Source organism: Balaenoptera borealis (assembly GCF_965194805.1).
Source record: "Balaenoptera borealis genome assembly, chromosome: 2".
NCBI classification, from domain to species: Eukaryota; Metazoa; Chordata; class Mammalia; order Artiodactyla; family Balaenopteridae; genus Balaenoptera; species Balaenoptera borealis.
Genome location: NC_138867.1, coordinates 172,321,321 through 172,342,190, shown reverse-complemented (window position 1 = coordinate 172,342,190; position 20,870 = coordinate 172,321,321). Strand labels below are relative to the sequence as shown.

General features: G+C 53.4%; 1 protein-coding gene across 12 annotated transcripts in view; it reads left to right on the top strand.

Moving 5' to 3' along the window:
• CRTC1 (CREB regulated transcription coactivator 1) overlaps positions 1–20,870 on the top strand; it is a 73,712-nt gene that overhangs the window by 508 nt on the left and 52,334 nt on the right. The gene's annotated exons all lie outside the window — the stretch shown is intronic.

The window sequence follows — 20,870 nt, the reverse complement described above, 5'->3', positions numbered from 1 at the left end:
TACCTGAGAGGGGAAAGGTGTCCCCACACTGCTACCTGAGGAGGATAGGTGCCTTTATATCACTGCTACCTAGGGCAGTGATACTGAGGTGTGTGAACTGGGTGCTGCTTGCAAGCATCACTGTTACCTGGGGAGGGGGGATAGGTGCTCCTATATCATTGGTACCTGAGGGGGACAGCTGCCCCCACACCATTGCTACCTGAAGGAACAGGTGTCTCTCCATCATTGTCACCTGTGCACTCACTGCCTGAGTGTTGGGGGAAGGACAGGTACCCCCACTTGCAGAGCTGAGATGGGATACGTATCTCTCCCTTTTGGATACCTGAGGGAAAGGTCTGGCCTCCGCTGTGGGGACCTGGGCGGGATCAGGAAGGCAGATTGGGCTGTCTTGGAGCTTGAAGTGCAGACAGCTGCCCCTTCCCCATGCAGCCCATATGGTGGGGACCAGGTGATGTTCCTCCCACTAGGACAAGGTACAGCTGGCCACAGATGGCCCCTGGCCCCTCAGGACCAGGATGGAGGGACAGTTCTTCAGATGGCTGGGTGCTTTTGGTGTGCAGGGGCAGGCCCGGTTACCTGCTAACCTCACCTGGGAAGCCGCTGTAGACCTGGAGCAGGGGCTTGGTTGTGGCTGAGGTCGGGGGTCCTGGCTCTTCTTCTGGGCCCCAGTTCTCTGGCGACCACCGTGAGGTGCCAAGCTCCTTGGGTCTCGGTGTCCTCCCTTGTGGAGCGTGTCTAGCAAGCCCTTACTTGTGGGTCAGGGAGGGGAGCATGCTTAGCACAGGTGGCAGTAAATCTCTGCTTCCATCCTGCAGAGCGATGGGACCCCTGTGCTGTACCCTGGGGCCTCAGGGAGGGGTTGAGTGGGAGCTGCAGACACCCACCTCGCTGGTTTCTGGATTTGGCGTCCGATCTGACTGTCCTAGGCAGATCTACCTCCCATGTTGTGAGCCTCAGTTTCTGATTCCTCAGGTGGGCTTTTGGGGTGACATTTTTTAATTAGTTGCTTGTTTCTCTTTGAGATCATGACCTTAAGACTAGAATGTGTGTCTTCATTTCCATGCATTTGTTCAGCTGTATCAGTCGGGTGCTCACTGTCGGCCAGGTGCTGCTTATCCCTGCTCCAGCAGCTTGCGGCCTCGCTCAGGATGTGGTTGGTGAATGAATGAATGAATGAATGGTAGCTTGAGTGTTGCCCATACGTCAGGGCTTCTGAGTGCAGGAGTGTCCACTTCATCTTGTCTCCAGCATGTAGCGTGTGCTAACATGCAGTAGGTGTCAAATGTATGTGGTATGACAAGAAGAAGGGGTCACACTGGTTCATGACAGTTCTTCATGATCGGAGGCCTGGTTTCTGCTTTAGGGTTGGAAATGAATTATTGGCTTTTTTTGTTTGTTTGTTTTTGAATTGTTGTTGGAAAGATATCTTTAAAGTAACAACTTTATTGAGATAGTACCATATAATTCACTTGTTTAAAGTGTACAATTCAGTGGTTTTTAGTACATTTACAGAGTTGTGCAACCATCACCACGGTCTAATTCCAGAATGTTTTCATCATTCCTCAAAGAAACTCCGCACCCATTAGCAATCACTTCTCATTTGCCCCTCCCCCCAGCCCCTGGCAGCCACCAATTTTTCTGTCTTTATGGATTTACCTGTTCTGGACAGTTCATATAAATGGAATCATACAAGATGTGGCCTTTTGTGTCTGGCTTCTTTCGCTCAGCCTAATGTCTTCAAGGTTCATCTACATTGTAGCGTGTATCAGGAAGCTTCTTTCCTTTTTATGGCTGAGTAGTATTCCTTTGTATGGCTGGACCACATTTGCTTATCCATTCATTGGTTGATGGGTGTAGAAAAGATTTTTAAGATTCACAGATAGCAGTTCTCTTGGCCCCTGGTAACCGCTTCCCATCTCTTTCCTCCCTCTCCCTGTTGCCTTCCTTTACTTCGGGAATTGGGGAGGTAGGGTGGGCTTGGGCCCTGGGCGGAGGTGCGCTTATACTAGATTTTTACAGACAGAGCAGTGTTATCTATTGGGGGTGATTCTGTCCTCAGGGGACATTTGGCAATGACATTTTTGGTTGTCTCGACTAGCGGAAGGGCTGCTACTGGCATCTAGTGAGTAGAGAGCAGGGATGCTGCTCAACACCCCACGATGCATAGACGGCTCCCACCATAGACAGTGATCCGGCCCCAGGTGTCAGCAGTGTCAAGGCCGAGAAACCTTCAGTTTGAAGGAAACGTTGTGTGGGCAGGGGTGCGAGCTTTGCACCCGGGCAGATCGTTCAAAACTCCGCACCCACCAGTACGGCTGTGCCACTGTGGGCAGGCTGATGGCTTTGCCTGCACCTGAGACCAGGATGGGCAAGCTCTTTCCCAGCCTGTTCCGGCTATTGCACGTGGCACGTGGTACATCAGCAGTGTCTGGTGCAGGTGAGTGAACCTGCCTGATGCAGGGTCCCCTCCTGCTCACCCTCCCGTGGCTGCAGCCTTCTGCGCTGCCTCCGCCTGCGGTAGACACCAGGGTTTCACCTGAGAACAGGTGGGACATGGCCCAGTTGGTCCCTGCTCTTCTCAGGGGAATTCCACAGGTCAGCATGCCCACTCCTGGAGCGAGCGGGGACACTCGTGTCGATGTGTGTCTGCTCGCGGTCCTTGGTCGTGATGGGTGCACCCGCGGTGCCTTCCCTTGTGAAAGTCAGCAGATGTTGAGCCTGATTAGTAGATCCGTGCTGTCACATCACCCAGGGGCAGGTACCCCAAGGGCTAGTTCGGGTGGGGGATGGGGTGTGACGTCCACTTTCGGGTCGCAGAGTAGAGAGGTGAGTGCACGAATGTTCCTTTCTCGTCCTCAGACTTGGGCAGCCTGATGTGCAGAGAGGGCTGTGGCGCTCTGCTGTGTGACTTCGGGCAGGTTTCTTAACCTCTCTGGGCCTCAGAATCCTGATCTGTGAGCAAGGGTAGCTTGCTTATTCCACAAAATGACATTTTTCTTTGCCCAGCACGTCCCAGGGACTGTATTAGGTACTGGGGAGCCAGCAGCATATGAGGCATGTGAGGACCATGCTCTTGGGGAGCCGGCATGGTTTTAGCGGGGACAGGAGAGAATTGCTACAGATAAATGAGGCAGATGCTCTCAGAGAGAAGAAGCAAAGCAATGTGCTAGGACTGGCTAGGGCGGGAGGCTGACGCCTGGACAGTGAGACAGAGGCCCCACCCCACCCCATGCCAGGGAAGGGTGTCCCTTGTGAGGGAGGCAGGTGCAGAGGCCCCAAGGTGGGAAGGGCTTGGCGAGGTTGGGGCTGGCATATTGAGAGAGAGAGAGGAGAGATGCGGCTGGCCCCTGAGGGAGGGGCCCTGGGGGGTTTGTGATGGTCAGTGGTCTGATCCTTTGCTTGTTTTTGTGATAGCTTTATTGAGCTATCATTCCCAATACATTCAAACCACTCATTTAAAGTGTACTGGGACTTCCCTGGTGGCACAGTGGTTAAGAATCCGCCTGCCAATGTAGGGGACAGCCCTGGCCCCAGGAAGATCCCACACGCCGCGGAGCAACTAAGTCTGTGCACCACAACTACTGAGCATGCACTCTAGAGCCCGCGAGCCACAACTACTGAGCCCACGCACCACAACTACTGAAGCCCGTGTGCCTAGAGCCCGTGCTCCGCAACAAGAGAAGCCAGCGCACCTCAATGAAGAGTAGCCCCCACTCACCGCAACTAGAGAGAAAGCCTGCATGCAGCAACGAAGACCCAACGCAGCCAAAAAAAAAAAAAGTGTACCATCTAGGGACTTCCCTGGTGGTCCAGTGGTTAAGACTCTGAGTTTCCACTGCAGGGGGCACAGGTTGAATCCCTGGTCGGGGAACTAAGATCCCGCAAGCCACGCGGCACGGCCAATAAAAATAAATAAAGTGTACCATCCAGTGGTTTTTAGCATATTCACAGAGTTGTGCAACCATCACCAGTCAATTTTAGAACATTTCCATCACCCCAGAAGGAAACCCCGTCCCCTTAGCAGTCACTCCCCATTCCCCCTCCCACACTCCTGGCAACCACTAATCTACTTTCTGTCCCTGTGGATTTGCCTGTTCTGGACATTTCATATAAATGGAATCATATAACACGTAGCTTTTTATGTCTGACTTTTTTTACTCAGCGTGATGTTTCCGAGGTTCATCCATATCGTAGGGTGTATCAGTCCTTCCTTTCTTTATTAAGAATTGTGGTAAAATATACAAAACATACAGTTTACCACCTTTTTTTTTTTAACATTTATGTATTTTATTTATTTTGGCTGTGCCAGGTCTTAGATGCGGCACTCAGTATCTTCGTGGCGACACGTGGGATCTTTAGTTGCGGCATGCGGACTTCTTAGTTGTGGCATGCGGGATCTAATTCCCTGACCAGGGATCAAACCCAGGCCCCCTGCATTGGGAGCTCAGAGTCTTACCCTGGACCACCAGGGAAGTCCCTAATTTACCATCCTAACCATTGATAAGTGTACAGATCAGTGGTATTAAGTACTTTTATAGTGTCGTGTAGCCACCACTGTCCATTACTTCATTACCCTTTAAGGCTGAATAATACTCCATTGTGTGGATACATTGCATTTCGCGTATCCATTTGTTCATCCGTGGACACTCGGGTTGTTTCCACCTTTTTGGCTGCCGTGGACGTTTGTGTCCAAGCGCTTGTGTGGATGCAGGTCTTCCTTTCCCTTGGGTGTATATGCCGAGGAGTGGAATTGCTGGTAACCCTCAAATGGTAACTCTCCATTTAATCATTCAAGGACGCTTCGTGTCTTACAAAGATGGCTGTGAGCTGAGTGGGCAACGGGGTAAGAAGGGAAGCAGGCAGATGGTGTGAGGCCGCTGTAGCATCCCGGTTGGGGAATGGAGAAGGTGGCTTGAGCAGGGAGGTGGCCGTGGCAGTGACCAGAGCGGTGGATTTTGGTGATATTTTGGCAGCAGAGGTGACTGGACGTGTGGGTGGATCGGTTGTGGGAGGTGAGGGGAAGAGATGGGGGCGTGTCACCCACTTGCCAGGGGCTCAGAGCACAGGAGGCTCTGCCTGTAACTGATCACTGAGCATCCCAGGGAGCAGCACCTGGGCCAGAAAAAGGCCGTGTGCAAAGCAGTCCACGGTGGCCCAGCCAGGGCTGCCGGCTCTGGCTGCACTGAAGGAGGGTGTTCTCCCGACCCTACCCTGTGACGGGGGTGGCTCTGCACAGGCTGTTGGAAAACAGGCCTCTGGGCCGCAGGCACCGCGCAGCGGGGGCTCGGGTTAGCTGAGCGTGGAGGCCGCCCCCAGTCCTGGCCTCCATCCTGGGCTTTGGCACCATTTGCCTCTGTGCCGGCTGCTTCAAGTGTCTGGTGCCATCTGCAGCCTTGACACACACATATGCACGCAGGACTCACCGAGCTGCTCTGTTGAGAGGATGGGGTACACCATACCCCACCTCCAGAAAGCCCCAGCAGTCTCAGTGTTCTCCAGCTTGTGATCTGTCACACCCAATAATAGGTTGAATGGGGGCCCCGAAGAAGATATGCCCACATCCTGACTCCCAGAACCTGTGACTCTGACCTTTTTTGGAAAAAAGGTCTCTGCAGATGTGAGTAGGGTAAGGATCTCAAGATGAGGTTGTCCTGGATTTAGGGTGGTCAGATGACTGGCGTCCTCACGAAAAGAGAGGACCCGGACTCACATATGAGAGGCCATGTATGATGGAGGCAGAGATTGGAGTGTTGCAGCCACGAGCCAGGGATGCGTGGAGCCCCCAGAAGCTGGAAGAGGCAAGGGAGGATCCTCCCCTAGGGCCTCCAGAGGGAATGTGGCCCTGCCGACACCTCGATTTTAGATGTCTGGCCCCCCGAGCTGTGCAAAAATAAATTTGTGTTGTTTTATCCACCCCCCCCCCACTTTGGTGGTCATTTGTGATGGCAGCCCTGGGACACTCTCCCCTGGGCTGAGACAGAGCCTGCAGAGTCCAAGTACCATGCGGAACCCGCTTCGGGGCGGTGGGCCTGAGGGTTGTCTGCAGATGTGCACATCTGGCCTTCTCTGGCAGGTCATGTTCCCCTCGAGGCCTTGAGTGGACCCGTCACACACCCATTGTCAGGAACTAGGTAGGGACTCTCGCTCTGTACTGGGCCTGGTGGTGATGGTGAACAAGCCTGAGAAACAGCAGCTAGAGCAAGGGCCCTGGGGCAGGAGGGGGCATCTTGTTGTCAGGAGCTGACCCAGAGTATGGTCACAGTGGGGTGGGGGGTAAAGTTTGTCCTTTGCACTCCTGGGTCCTGCTCCCTGCTGGGCACCGTGTGGCTTTCACTCAACCCCATTCTTGTTGCTCAGCCCCTCCCCCACCGGAGAGGAGGTGTCATCTTTGCCATTGTGCCAATGGGGAAGCTGAGGCCCAGAGCCGCATCCCAGCTGGGAAGAGGCAGAACTGACGTTCAGCTCTGGGATGAGCACACGCGCTGTGTCCGAAACAAGGAAATAAGAACACAAACTAGAACCTTCAGTAGCTCGCCAGAGCCTGCTTGGCCTCACGGGGGCCTTGGTTTTTCCGAACCGTGACTCAGTTTCTCCAACCACGCCCCTGTTTCTCCCATGACTTGGGCCCTGGACTCCATATTTCCTGTCGCTAATTGTCCTCGTCTTGGAGGCGGCAGCCTTGAGACACCATCACACGCACCTTTGTGCATGGCCCATGGCTCTTTTCCCCATAAAAGCCATGGTCTAGATCAGGCTGGGTGCCGAAGTCTCTGTGGCTGGCACGGGACACGCTTCTTGGTTCTTTGGTCCAGTTGTCATTTGGAAAGAGGCTTTCTTGGAGAGCCCTGGTTCTGTTCCCACAGGGAACTGCTGCGTGGCCCTGCCAGCCTGGGGTCCTGTGTAGAGAACCCTCCTAAAGCTCATGGCCAGCCCGGGCCTCAGAACCATGCTGAGTGACCTTTTTTTGAAAAAAGCCTTTAAAAAATTGACATGAAATTCACATAAAATGAACCATTTTAATACACATTTCGGTGGCATTTAGCACATTCACAGTGTTGTACAACCATCACCTCTGTCTAGTTCCAGAACACTTCCATCACCCCAGAAGGAAATCCCATCCCCATTAGCAGTCACTCCCTATCCTCCCCTCCCCCATCTCCTGGCAACCACTAATCTACTTTCTGTCTCTATGGATTGGCGTGTCTGGACATTTCATGTAAATGGGTCCATACAACATGTGACCTTTTGTGTTTGGCTTCTTTCACTCAGCATGATGTTTGTGAGGTTCATCCACTTTGTAGCATGTGTCAGAGTGTCATTCCTTTTTGTGGCCAAATAATATTCCGTTGTGTGGATGGACCACATTTAGTTTATCTGTTACCTGTTGATGGGTATATGGCCTGTTTCCACTTTCTCACTGTCATGAATGGTGCTGCTGTGAACATGTGTGTGCAGGTGTTTGCACAAGCCCCTGATTTCACCTTGTGGGCACATGCCCGGGAGTGGAATTGCCAGGCATATTGATTCACTAGGTGGTGGCCGGTGCTCAGGGTGTGCGGTGCTGGGGCCCACCTGCTCTGGGGAATCCAGGGGGGCTTCCTGGACCTGCAGTCGGTGTGGAACCAGGGGGTGTCTATGGCTGGGTGAGGGGAGGGTGTCACTGGCTGAGGGACAGGCATGGAAGCTGAGGGCTTAGTTCCAAGGCCGCCTTCTCATTTCCTTGACTGTGACCCACTGTTAGAAATTTGTGTTTCGTGACATAGCAGCAGCCACCAACAAACATACAATTGAAACAGTTTTCTCCAAGGAGTCCAGCCCTCCCTGTGTGTGTGCAAAGTTGATATAATTGGTTCCCTTCTGTTTATTATAAAATGCCAGGGACCCACTGAATTGGTTTCATAACCCAGTAATCCAGGGCTCAGTAAGCTACACCTGTTTTTTGTAAATAAAGGTTTATTAGAACACAGCCACGCCCATTCATTTATGCCTTGTCTGTGGCAGTTGAGTCATTGCCACAGAGATCTGATGGCATAAAGAGGTGGAGATATCTACCATCTGGCTCTTTACAGGAGTTTGCTGGCCCTGGGCCAATGGCTGTCACCCACAGTTTGAGCCCCACTGACCAAGAGCAACAAGGAAGGTTGGGAGGATGGTGGGCAGTGGTTTTGTCACTCTTGGGGGTCTCTGAACCACCTCGGAACTAAAGGGTGCAGACTCTGGGCTCCCCCAAGATCCTGCTTCTGGAGGTCTGGGTGGGGACTTGAGTTCTGAGTGGGGATCCGAGGACCCTGCCATGTGGGCCTTGCTGGGAGGCCTGGACACCGGGGTCACCAGGGCTGTGGCCAGGTGGAGGGATAGGGTTGGCCTCCGTCAGAGGGGTAAGTGGGCTGTCTGGCCCTTGGTTGGTGGCCTGGTGGTCATTGTTGGTCCGTACCACCAGGGAGGGTTCTGCTGTCCCTGTCCCCAATGCTGGCCCGGGGGCACAGTGCCAGGTGACTCTTGGCCATGCAGTGGGCCTTCTGGTTCTGCTCGGGGTTACTTAGGTTACTCTGGGTCAGAATTGGGCCGTTGTGGGCGTCCCGAAGGCTGAGTGCTGGGCCTCCTCTGCCGCTCTCGGCGCCGGGAGCTTCTGGTTTCAGCTCAGTGGTCCAGGCTCCCTTCCGTGCTGTTCCCTGAGACAGGGCACCGGCGCCTCAGGGGTTGGGATTCAGAGTCCTTGGTGCTGGGGATTTCTTTTTTAACGGGGACCCTCTGGAAGATGCCATGCGGATGTCAGGGGTGGGGCCTGGCCTGGGGAGAGACCGGCCCGTGTGCAGTGGTGGGGAAGTGTCAGAAATGGGTGCTGCAGGGTGCTCACCCCGGCCGGTTCTGCCTCTGCGGGCATTTGGCAACATCTGGGGACATCTTGGGTTGTCATGACTTAGGGCGGTGGGTGTTCCTGGCATCTGGTGAATGGAGACCAGGGATGCAGCTCAACACCCTGCAGTGTGCACGAGGCCCCTGATGTCGGTGGGTGCCGAGGCTGAGAAGTCCTGCTCCTGTGCTCCCCCGCGTGCCAGGATTGTGCAGGCGAGAAGGGGTCGGTAGAGGCCCCCGGTTCCTTGAGGCGCAGACTTTGAGCCTGGCGACATGACAACACCCCAGGCAGCTGATGGCATCCTTCTGGGTTTACTGAGGGGGAAACCACGGCTCAGAGAGCAAATGTCACAGAACATTCGAGGTGGGAGAGCTGGGATTTGACCCCATTTGACAGACCCAGGCCACCACACGTTTTCCCCTGTCTCATGCAGCTCTGGGAGTTGGCCAGCTGGTCGGGGTGGGGCAGAGCCTTCCAGGCTGCTGGAACCCTGTGCGTGGAGGGAAGGGCTTGAGGAGCATAGACTGCACGGGCAGAGGACTGGGGAGGGAGGCGGGGCGGGTGATGGAGGGCCCTAGGCCAGGCCCTGTTTGTGGGCCATGGGGTGTCATGGAAGGTTCCAGCAGGATGGTGACGTGAGTGACACGAAGGTGCGGGAGTGGCAGGGGCCATACTTGCTAGAGCCCAGGTGCGTACACCCGGCAAGTTGTGGCGGTCACCCCGAGAAAGAGCCTGTTGCTTCCCCTGGTTCACAGATGAGAAACCAAGGCATGACAGGTCACGTGGTTTGCTGTGTGTGGAGGTGCTGGGATCAACCCTGTGTCTGAATCTGGGGCCCACATTTTTCTTAATGCAGCCATGAGGGACCCTGTTGGAGGCTGAGCTTCGATTCATATACTCTGTTGATGACCATGGCGGTCATCCCTGGTGTTTTGCAAATCAGGCGTTCATTGTGTTCCTCTCTGTGCCTGCCCCCCCTGTGTGTCTGTCTCTGAGCCCCCTGCAGCAGGGAGGGGACTGTAGCACCTTGGGCTCAGCCACGGTGAGGACAGAGGGAAGGCCGATTCGGGACATTTCAGAGGTAGTAATGACAGGGTTTATTCAGAGGTGAACAGGAAGGAGAGCGAGGTGGGGGAACCAGTGAGAAAGGGGTGGGGATGGGAGAGTCTCACCTCATCTTGGAGCTTGTAGGATGGATTGGCCCCCATTTCTGGCTGGGGCATCTCTGACCCCCTCTCCTAACCTCCCTCCCTCCACCATGTCCAGCTCTACCCCAGAGCAGAGGTGGGTGTGCCCTGCCCTGGCCAGGGGTGGCTCTGGTGCCGCTGGCCGGATGGGGGTCCAGGTGCGCAAACAAGGAAGCCACTGCTTGCCTCTTCGGGCCAAGGATTCAGAGAGAGTCAATATTTATTATTTGCCAGATGGAAGTGAGGCGCGGCTGGGGCTTCCTCCTCAGGGTTCTCAGATGGGCATGGAGGGGAGAAAGTGCTTGGGGTGGTGGGGCGGGGTCAGGGGGTTCTGTAGCACCTGGTACCCAGCTTGGGACCATGCTGCTGGGCTTCTCCTTGCTTCCTCCTGAGTGAGTTTAGACCTGGGAGTCCCCTCTGGGCTCCTCTCCCTCTCCGTGAAGCGGTGGTCACAGTGGTGTCTGCCTCATAGGATTGTGGTGAGACATAGACGGGTTAACCCAGGTAGCGTGTCCGGAATGGGGCTCGCACATAGATGCTCGCTGCGTGCTTGCTGCTGCTAAGATTCTGGAGGCGTGTGCACAGTGAACGCGCGGCGGCACTCAGCGGCACTGGGTGGGCAAATGGCAGGCATTCAGCAGACGCTCGGCTCCTGCTCAGCAGGTACACAGTATACCCGGCAAGTGCTCAGCAGACACAGAGCGGACCATTGGTGGGTGCACAGCAGGCATTCAGCAGGCACACAGGGTGTAGGCAGCAGGTGCTCAGCAGGCACTTGGCAGCAGACATGGAGTGGACACAGCAGACACTCAGCAGGCACAGAGTGGGTTTTCTGCAGGCACTAAGCAGATACTGGACTGTGCCCCCCCGAGGGCAGGCCTCTCTCTAGTTCATTTTAGGATCTTCTGGGTGCATGTGTCCTTTAAAAGGGCCAGTTTCCCACCACACAGTCAGGCTTCTCCCCTTAAGTAGTGGGAATGTGGCGTGGGGTCCCGTTTTCCATCTGGGAATGTGTACCAGGTGCCGAGTGGCTACAGAGCCAGGTGGGTAGTGGGATTTTCCCAGAGCTACAGTTTTCTGAACAGTTTTAGGGAGAAACTTGGAGTTTGTGTTGACTACGCAGGGGTCTGGAGTGGACTGGCAGAGCCCTGTGGGCTCCGGAGGGCGGGCCTGGCGCAGCGTGGTGCCTGTTCGGCCCTGCAGGTACCCTGGGCTGGGCAACGTAGGAAGCACCGGGTCCCCCAATGAGGTCTCCCTGCAGTGGCCAGGGTTTGGACTGGAAAGTCTAATCCTTCAGTCAGTATTTATTGAGCACCTACTTTGTGCTGGGCCCTGGGGACACCTTGCAGAACAAGTCACCAGGAGCCCCTGCCCCAGGGGGGACACCATGCCAACAGCCAGCTGGTCCCTGGCCCCAAGGTCATGGCTCTGAGAGAGTGAAATGGGATGGGAGTAGGGGGGCCCTTTGGTGGAGGTGGTGTTTGGGCTGAGCCCCAGGGCACAAGGGTGAGCCATGGGATTGGGGGATGTGAGGCCTGTTGTTGGGGAGAGCCTGACCTGGCCGAGCTCCATGGGTGATGTGTCATGGGCCCCCGTGAGGGGTCGGAGTCTGATTCTGGGGTGGTGGGGTGCTCCAGAAAGGTTATGAGCAGGGCAGTGATGTGCGATGTAGGTTTAGCAAGGATCCCTCCAGCCACCATATGGGCACAGGCCTGGGGAGAGTGAGGGCAGGGGATGCAGGGGTCTGGGGTGGACTAGTCCCCTGGGAGGGGACCAGGGCAGGCATCCCCAAGGGGTGGTGGGTGCTGAGGGAATGCACGCTGACTCCTTACAGACCAGGACTTGCTGACTTGGCAGAAGTTCTTTCACCCAAGAATCAGGAATCTGATTCCCCGGGGTGGGGATGGGGGAGGTTTATATTAAATAGCTTTCACTTTATGCTCTGGTGGTCCCCGTAATGAGGAAAGGCATTTCTGCAGCAGAGAAGAGACTTTGAGTCCTAATTTCATATGTGAACTTCCTTCTCTGTCAGGTGGTCCCATCCTGACACCCCACTAGTCACGGGGGTTTCACCCCAAAGCCGGGGCACAGCATTCTATCCAGAGGGGTCAGTCTCTGCTGTGAAGGACAGATCTTTTCCCTTGTTGGCTGTTGAGCGTTTGAGCCTCTGTTCCTGGATCCAGCCTGGGAGCTCGGTGGTCCCTCCTGAGTTGCCCTGCTCCCGCAAGGACGCTCATGAGGGGAGAAGCCCTGTGAGAGCTTTTGAGGGCTGCCCTTCACTGCCAGCTGGGGTTGCAGGGATGCACTCTGCCACACTTTTTTTTTTTCAATAATAAAAGAAATTGTTTATGTCTCAAAACTTTGATGAGAATTGAAAACAGAAAACCCAAAGCACTTCCCTTTTCCTCCGTGCATCTGACAACAGCTCACCTGGGCGCGGAGGGTGGGTGGGTGCATGCCAGCTGGTCATTCGCCTGGAAATCTCAGGGAGGAAGTGTCAGCCCAGCCAGGCAGAGTGCCCAGGGCTGGCCAGTCCTCGGGCTGGGGACATGGGGAGGTGGAGCGTGCCCCACAAAGACCGAGATCTGTCCGCCCTGCCGGAATGTCCAGGGGGCTGCTGTGTCCATGCCCTGCCGGCTAAGGAGCCTCTCTCACATTGAGATCAAGTTCAGTGATCAAGTTCAGAAGAGACAAACTCCTGCGGCCCTCCTCCATGGGTCCTTTTGTACCCGTGAGCATTGTGTTGTCTTGATCCCTTCTGTCCTTCCGAGCAGGAGGGCTTTGATAGCTGTAATTAGGATGGGAGCAGCTCATTAAATCGTCACAGAATCAATGCACAGCCTCGGGAGTGATTTATGGGCCCAGCAGCCGAGGTGCCAGGGAGATGCTAATTTCATCCCTGCTGGCTCAGCAGATGCAGAGGGAGGAGCCCTGAGGGTCAGTAGCAGGGGCCTTCTGGGGGTCACTTGTGCCCAAGAGCCCGCCCCATGGCGACCCTCCCACCCTGCAAGTCTAAGTGGCTATTATTGGGGCTCAAAGCCCTGCCTCTGCCGGCTTCCCTCAAATGACTCCTCCTCTGTACCTCAGTTTCCCATGTGTAGAGTTGTACAGATCAGATGACATGCCCACCCTAAGCGCTTAGCCTCATGCCGGTGGGCATCAGGGTGCCGCATGGGGCAGGGTCTTACACTTGCACCCATGTGCCCTGGCTTGACATGTGACAGATGCCAAGAAACAGTTTAGGAATTGTCTGTTCAGTTTTATTGGGGGGGGGATATTCATTTCTTTTCACTTTTTCTTTTGAGAGAGTTTTAGATTTAGTGGGAAGTTGCAAAGACAGTACAGTTTCCATAGCCTCTCACCATGAACGTGTCACAGGACCAGGACAGCAGTATTGTCACAGGTCTATTAACTAGACTCGAGTCTGCGTTTGGATGTCCCCAGATGTCCCTCAGTGACCTTTTTTGGGCCCAGGTTCTGTCCAGGCTCCCACGTTGCACTTAGTCGTTGGGTCACCTCAGTCTCCTCCAATCCATGATGCTCAGGGTTTCCTCATCGTCCACGACCTTCACCTCTTGAAGAGAACTGCTCAGTCTTTTTGTGGAATGTCATTCAGGGCGGTTTGTCTGTTTTCTTGCCATTGGGTTAAGGTGGTGTGTTTTTGGCAGGAATTCCATAGGAGTGAAATGCTAATTTTCTTTTTGTATTTTTCCTTTTTAAAAATTGTGGGAGGGAATTTCCTGGCGGTCCAGTGGTTAGGACTCAGCACTTTCACTGCCCGGACCCGGGTTTGATCCTTGGTCAGGGAACTAGGATCCCGCAAGTCGCGTGACGTGGCCAAATAAGTAAATAAATGAAGTGGGAAAATATACGTAATGGTTTACCATCTTAACCATTTTTAAGTGTACAGTTCGGGGGCATTAAGTACATTCACATTGTGGTGCTACTGTCCCTACCATCCATCTCTGGAACTCTTTTCATCTTGCAAAACCGAAACTCTGTTCCCATATTAAACACTTTCTGTCTCTATGAATTTGACTACTCTAGGGACCTCATGTAAATGGACTGACTCGTAATATTTGTCCTTTTGTGACTGGCTTATTTCACTTAGCATAATGTCCTCAAGGTTTGTCCGTGGTGTAGCATATGTCAGAATTTCCTTCCTTTTTAAGGTTGAATAATATTTCATTGTATGGATGGACCACATTTGTTTATCCATTTATTCTTCATTGGACACTTGGGTTGCTTCCACCTTTTGGCCATTGTGAATAATGCTGCTCTGAACATGGCTGTACAAATATCTGTTCGAATCCCTGCTCCCATTTTCTTGGGGGGTGTATACCCAAAAGCGGGATTGCTGAATCATGTGGCCATCCTGTGTTTAATTTTTTGAGGAACCGCCACACTGTTTTCCACAGCGGCTGTACATTCCCGCCAACAGTGCACAAAGGTTCCAACTTTTTCACATCCTCACCAATACTTTTTATTTTATGGCTTTTTGATTATAGCCATCCTTGTGGGTGTGAGGTGGTATCTCATTGTGGTTTTGATTTGCATTTCCCTAATGATTAGTGATGTTGAACATCTTTTCATGCACATGTTGGCCATTTGTATGTTTTCTTTGGAGAGATATCTGTTTGGGTCCTTTGCCCATTTTATTTTTTTTAAATGTAAGTTTCAAGCGTACAGCATTGTAGTTCAACATCTGTGTACACTGCAGAGTGATCACCAACACAAGTCTAGTTACCATCCATCACCATACAGTTGACCCCTTCACCCATTTTGTCCACCCCCAACCCCTTTTCCCTCTGGTAACCACTAATCTATTCTCTGTATCGATGAGTTTTTATTTTATTTTGTTTGTTCTTATTTTTAGGTTCCACATATGAGCAAAATCATATGGTATTTGTTTTTTTCCATCTGACTTATTTGACATAGCATAACACTCTCATATCCATTTATGTTGTCTCAAATGGCAGGACTTCATTCTTTTTTATGGCTGAGTTGTACTCAGTGTGTGTGTGTGTGTGTGTGTATGTATAAATACATATGTATAAAACATTTTCTTTATCCATTCATCCATCGATGGGCACTTAGTTTGTTCCAATATCTTGGTTATTGTAAATAGTGTGGAAATGAACATAAGGATGCATATATGTTTTCTAATTAGTTTTTTTGTGTTACTTTACCCATTTTTGAATTGAGTTGTTTTTTGCTGTTGAGGTTTAGGAGTTCCATATATATTCTGGATATTAATCCCTTATCAGATACATGATTTGCAAATATTTTCTCACGTTCCATGGGAATGGGGCCTTTTCACTCTGTTGATGGTGTCCTTTGATACACAAATGTTTTCAATTTTGACAAAGTCCAATTTATATATATTTTTCTTTTGTTGACTGTGTTTTTGGTGTCACAGCCAAGAAGTCATTGCCAAATCTAATGTTTTGAAGCTTTTCCTCTGTTTTCTTCTGAGTTTTATAGTCTTAGCTTCTATAGTTTTAGTTACATAGTTAAAGTTTTATAGTTTTAGCTTTAGGTCTGGATCCATGTTGAGTTAATTTCTATATATGGTATAAAGTATTGGTTTAGCCTCAGTCTTTTGCATGTGGAGATCCAGTTTTCCCAGCACCATTTGTTGAAAAGAGTGTCCTTTCCTTTTTGGATGGTCTTGGCACCCTTGTCAAAAATCATTTGACCATATATGTGAAAGTTTATTTCTGGGCTCTCTATTCTATTCCATTGGTGTTATATGTCTTTATGTCAGTACCACACTGTCTTGGTTGCTGTAGTTTTGTGGTAAGTTTAGAGATCGGGAAGTATGAGTCCTCCAACTTTGTTCTTTTTAAAGATGGTCTTGGCTATTTGGGATCCCTTGAGATTCCATATGAACTTTACAGTGGATTTTTCTATTTCTGCCAAAAATGTTGTTGGGATTTTTTTTTTTTTTTTTTTTTTTTTTTGGCCACGCTGTGCGGCATGCAGGATCTTACCCCAATCAGGGATCAAAACCTGTGCCCCCTGCAGTGGGAACGCAGAGTCTTAACCACTAGACTGCCAGGGAAGCCCCTGTTGTTGGGATTTTGATAGGGATTGCATTGTCTCTGTAGGTTGCTTTGGGTATTGTTGCCATCCTAACAGTATGAAGTTCTGCTCCTCTCCTGCCAGCTGTGTGACCCTGGGCAAACACATAACTGGCCCCTGTCAGTTTTCCCATCACCGCTCCTAAGATGTGCTGTAGAGGGGGTTAACCATGTCAGTGTGTGAACAACCCTTAGGACTGTACCTGCACACAGTTGGTGCCCTGTGGAGGGAATCACATCTGCTGACTGCCCTGAGGAGCTACTGACTTAGAGGGGAGAAGAGGTTACTGGAGGGTGGGGCCAAGCTGGGAGGGCTGCCTGGAGGCGGAGAGCTCTGCGGTGGGACAGGAGGTGGGTAGGGAGTGACAGCGTCTTTGGGAGGAGGAGGAACAGCATGTCCTGCGGCACAGAGACCTGGCAGGGGATTGTCTGGGGCACGACTGTGGGGCGAGGGGAATCTGGGGGCTCAGGAGCTGTGGAGGAGAGGTGACCGCCAGGCTGGCCACGGCGGGGAGGCCCGAGGGAAGAACGGGGCCACCCCCAGGTTTCTGGCTGCCGCATGGGGAAGAGCACGGTGTTATCTGCCAGGGCCAGAGGAGCGGGGGTGTGGAGTGGAGGACTCGGGAGGACAAGAGCCTCGTGAGGGGCTGCTGAGATGGAGGAGGTTCCTGTGAGCATCACGGAGAGCGTTCCGAGCACAGGGCCAGGTGGCACACTGGAGTTGCTGGCTGACTTCGGCATCCGGGGCCACCCTAGAAGGGGTGACATGTGAGAAGCAGAGGGCTGAGTCCTTAAGAGAGCCGTGTTGGAGGGAGCTGGGAGGGGACCACAGGGCGGAGGCTGGGAGAGGAGCGAAGTAACGGGGAGAGAGGGGGGTTCCCTCGCAAGGGTAGCCATGGGCACCAGGCTGGAGAGGCACCCCCGGTCGACAAAGGCCTGACCAGCAGTGTCTGCTCTGAGCCTTCATGGTGCTTGGAGGTGCAGGGCTACAGCTGCGTCTGGAGCAGTGGGTGCCCGATGGGGCATGGGGGGAGCCATGTTGGGCCCTGTGGTGCCCCGAGTGAGGTTCGCCTGGGGGGGCGGGCGAGGGTGCACCTGGCAGAGGGCACAGCAGCTGCAGAGGCTTGGCGTGGCGGGGTGGGGGTTGCCTGTGAGAAGGTGGGGACCAAGGGGACAGGATCCTGAGAGCGCCTGTCCTGGCCTCATGCTCCTGCGGGCACGTGGGACTTCATCCTGAGGGTCATGGCAGGAAGCCTGCAGTGAGGGGCACAGCCGCTGGAGCAGGGGAGCAGACCCCGCCTTGGGGTCTGGATGGGAAGGAGGGAGACGTTGGAGGAAGGCTGGCCAGCACCTTCATGGGGACAAGAGAGGGACAGATAGAGCCTGGGGACCAGCCAGGGGCCATGGATGATGATTGGGGTGAGCCGGTGTGCCTGTCAGCACCCTCCTGGGACCTGCTGGAAAGCTGGAAGTGCACCCAGGGGTGCCGCCTGGGAGCGCTTGGTCCCTGGGACAGGTGAGTCTCCAGGTCCCGTCTGCCCTGGGGGGTTTTCCTTGTGCCTGCACAGCCACTCATCTGTCCAGGTGTCGCATTGGGCCCCATCCTGGAAGGTGGCTGAGTTCAGGGGCCTAGTCTCCACCTGCCCTGTGCCTTGCCTGCCGTGGATGGGCCGTCTGCTCCCCCATTGCCAGCGCGACACTGGCTCCTCTGTCCACCTCCTCCGAGCGTGGGAACTCTGTGGGAGGGAAGGCAGCCTAGGTCACTGGCTTTAATTCTTCCCGTAGCTTCTCATCACGCTCAGAGTGATATCCCGTGAGGCTCTGCGCCCTCCTCCCCCTAGCTCCTTGCTCACTCATGGGTGGCCTGGCCTGCCCCCATGTCCCCCTCCGCCTGTCATGCTCACTCCTACCCCAGGGCCTTTGCACTCACTGGGCCGCCTGCCTGGAGTGCTCTTCCCAGCTCCAGTGTCACCTCCTTTGCCACCTGCTCCCCCAGCCCCGACCCCATTTCCTGCTTGTTTTCTGCACAGCCCCTCTCACTCAGAAATCCTCAGCCTCCGCCCAGCCCGGTACCTGGAGCGCCCCAGGACCTCTTTGTGCTGGTGGGTGAGCATGTGAGCCACAGAGCTCGTCCCCGGCCCTGCTGGCTTCCCTGCCGGCCTCCTTTCCAGCACCCTCAGGCGACGGGCTCCCCGTGTCTCCAACTGCCTGCTCAGGCCTCCTGTCCTTCTGGCCCCAGGCAATGCCTAGTGGACCCTCCCTGGAGGGCACTAGCCCCGCCGGCTGGGCCAGACATACAGGGTTTTCTGGGACTGCTAGAGGGTGAAGACAGGAGCCAGTGAGGGTGGCGGGGCTCCTGGGCTGTGTTGAGTGGTTCCCTCAGGTGGGGGCTCTGGGAGGCAGTGTAGTGTGGGCTCTCCCCAAGGAACCCCTGGCTCTTGAGCCAGCCTGGGCCTGGGCCTGACTGCTGACCCCTTGCCTTTGCTTCTGTCCCCTCCCCAGGGCTTTGCAGACCTCTTGGTGTCCACTCTGCCTGGGGCGGCTCATGGTTAAATGCTGGACGGGCAGCAGTGGATTTCTTTGGGGTTTGGCTCAGGGTGAGACCTGCGTTCTGGGCCTCGCTTGGCCCACGTGCAGCATCCTAGCTCGGTACCTTCTTGTCCCACTTGGCCTGCTTCTGGGGGTGGGGTGGGGGCTTCCTCCCTCCAGGCCTTGGGTCAGTCCACACAGCTGCTGAGCTGGAGGGAGGGGCAGCGGGGACAAGCTGGGCTTGGCAGCCCTGGGTCTGCAGCCAGCTGGGTGACCTCAGGCCTGCTGACCCTCTTGGAACCCAGACTTGCACATGGGGCATGAGGGGACCTGTGCAGCCCCCTTGTCTCAGTGCGGGGAATGTGGCCCTGCGCTGGCTGTTAATAAATCACGAGCCAGGAATCCAGGCCCCAAGTTGTTGGCACTTTTAGTGTTACAGGAGGAGCCAGCAATTCTGATGTTTAAGTTAATTTCAAAAAAAAATTTAGAAGTTGGCCACTAGTTTGCATTTTTCGAAATGCTTCTTAGACCTCAAGAAGGCCACAGCTGCGGCCTCGGTGCTCCTGCCTGCCAGATCACAGGCTCTGACGTGGACCGATGGACCCCCAAGGCGCTGTGGGTTGGCAGTGCGTGGGCGGCTGTGTCCCTCCTGGGGTGGGTGCCTGGCAGGTTGACCCTGGGCTGCCTCAAGAGGGGATGTGCCATGGCCAAGAAGCCACGTGGCCTAGGGGCTCCGATCGGCAGTCTGTGTTCCTCTTCTGCGTACACATGTGGGGCCGTGGTGGCTTCCCAGTTAGACGACACTGAGGGCAGGGGCGTGGTCCTTGGCGACCATCCCCCCACCCACGCCATTGTCCTGCCGGCGGGGGGCTCGGGACAGGTCGCTCCGGGCCTCACCCACCGCTCACCTCCATGCTGACGTGCACTTTGCGCTTGGCCAGAACCTTGGGAATGTGTTTCATTTCTCTTACATATTGTTTTATTGTGGTAAAAGTCACATAACATAAAATCTTCCATTTCAAAGTGCACAGTTCAGTGGCATTTAGCACATTCACAATGTTGTGCAACCGCTACCTCTGTCTATTCCAGAACATTTCCATCCCCCAGAAGGAGACCCGTCCCCATGAGCAGTCACTCCCCACCTCCCTCCTTCCCCTCATGCCATCGCAGCCACTAGTCTGCTTTCTGTTTCTGTGGATTTGCCTGTTCTGGACATTTCATATAAATGAGATCACACATTATGTGGCCTTTTGTGTCTGGCTTCTGTCATGTTTTCTTTTTAATTTATTTTTTATTGAGGTAACATTGGTTTATAACACTATATAAGTTTAATGTGTACAACATTATGTTTCTACTTCCGCCTTCCCTACAGTGTGCTCACTGTCAAAAATTTAGTTACCATCTGACAGTTGATCCCCTTTACCCATTCCACCCTCTCCGCCCCCCGACTCCTTCCCCTCTGGTAACCACTACTCTGTTCTCTGTATCTACATGTTTGTTTTTGTTTGGTTTGGTTATTTACTTATTTATTTACTATTTCACATACAGGTGAAATCATAGGGTATTTGTCTTTCTCCATCTGACTTATTTCACTTAGCCTAATATCCTCAAGTTCCATCTATGTTGTTGCAAATGACAAAATTTCATTCTTTTTTATGGCTGCGTAGTATTCTGTTGTATACATGCACCACCTCTTTTTTTTTTTTTTTAAGAGGGGACTTTTAAAAAAATTTATTTAATTTATTTTAAACCAAACAAAGCTTCTTTTTTTTAAAAAAATTAATTTATTTATTTTTGGCTTCATTGGGTCTTCGTTGCTGCACGTGGGCTTTCTCTAGTTGCAGCAAGTGGGGGCTACTCTTCGCTGCGGTGTGTGGGCTTCTCATTGCGGTGGCTTCTCTTGTTGCAGGGCACGGGCTGTAGGACATGGGCTTCAGTGGTTGTGGCATGTGGGCTCAGTAGTTGTGGCACATGGGCTTAGTTACTCCGCGGCGTGTGGGATCTTCCCTTACCAGGGCTCGAACCCATGTTCCTAGCATTGGCAGGCAGATTCTTTTTTTTTTTTTAATTTATTTATTTTAATTTACCTATTATTTTTGGCTGCGTTGGGTCTTCGTTGCTGCGCGTGGGCTTTCTCTAGTTGCGGCGAGCTGGGGCTACTCTTTGTTGCAGTGCACGGGCTTCTCATTGTGGTGGCTTCTCTTGTTGTGGAGC